Below are 633 nucleotides of genomic sequence, written 5' to 3'. Positions count from 1 at the left end.
ACTCCCTTCCCAAATAAATAATTTGTGTATTCTTGGCTTATTCTAAGACTTTGTCCATATTTATAGTGTAATATAACCTAAGTCTTTTAAAACATAAATTAAAAATTTTTAAGTTTTTTATATTTTTTAGTTTCATTTTTCCAGATAAAATCCAGACATTTAAAATAATTAATTAACACAAATTTTTATTTCCTATTGGAGGTCAATTGCAGTAAAATAACTTTTTATTTTCAGGCCATGAGGGTCTCTTATATGGCACACAGGTAAAAAAAATAAAACCACGTGGGCTGAGGATATAACTCAGTTGGTAGAGTGCTTGCCTCTCATGCACAAGGCCCTGGGTTCAATCCCCAGTATCACAAAAAAAAAAAAGAAAGAAAGAAAGAAAGAAAGAAAAGCATATTTTTTAAGTTTAGCAAGGCTGAGGCAAGAGGATCACTAGTTTAAAGCCAGCCTCAGCAAAAGTGAGGTGTTAAGCAACTCAGTGAGACCTTATCTCTAAATAAAATACAAAATAGGGCTGGGGGGGGCTGGGGATGTGGCTCAAGTGGTAGTGCGCTCGCCTGGCATGAGTGCGGCCCGGGTTCGATCCTCAGCACCACATACAAACAAAGATGTGTCTGCCAAAAACTA

At 36.3% G+C, this 633-nt stretch overlaps 1 non-coding gene across 1 annotated transcript; it reads left to right on the top strand.

The window, feature by feature from the left end:
• The first annotated feature begins 288 nt into the window (after positions 1-288).
• On the top strand, positions 289-362 carry Trnae-cuc. The gene has a single exon. It is a non-coding gene; the product is annotated as a tRNA-Glu (tRNA).
• The last annotated feature ends 271 nt before the right edge of the window (positions 363-633 follow it).

Source organism: Marmota marmota, unplaced genomic scaffold, assembly GCF_001458135.2.
Source record: "Marmota marmota marmota unplaced genomic scaffold, marMar, whole genome shotgun sequence".
NCBI lineage: Eukaryota > Metazoa > Chordata > Mammalia > Rodentia > Sciuridae > Marmota > Marmota marmota.
This window is presented reverse-complemented; position numbering and strand designations above follow the sequence as displayed.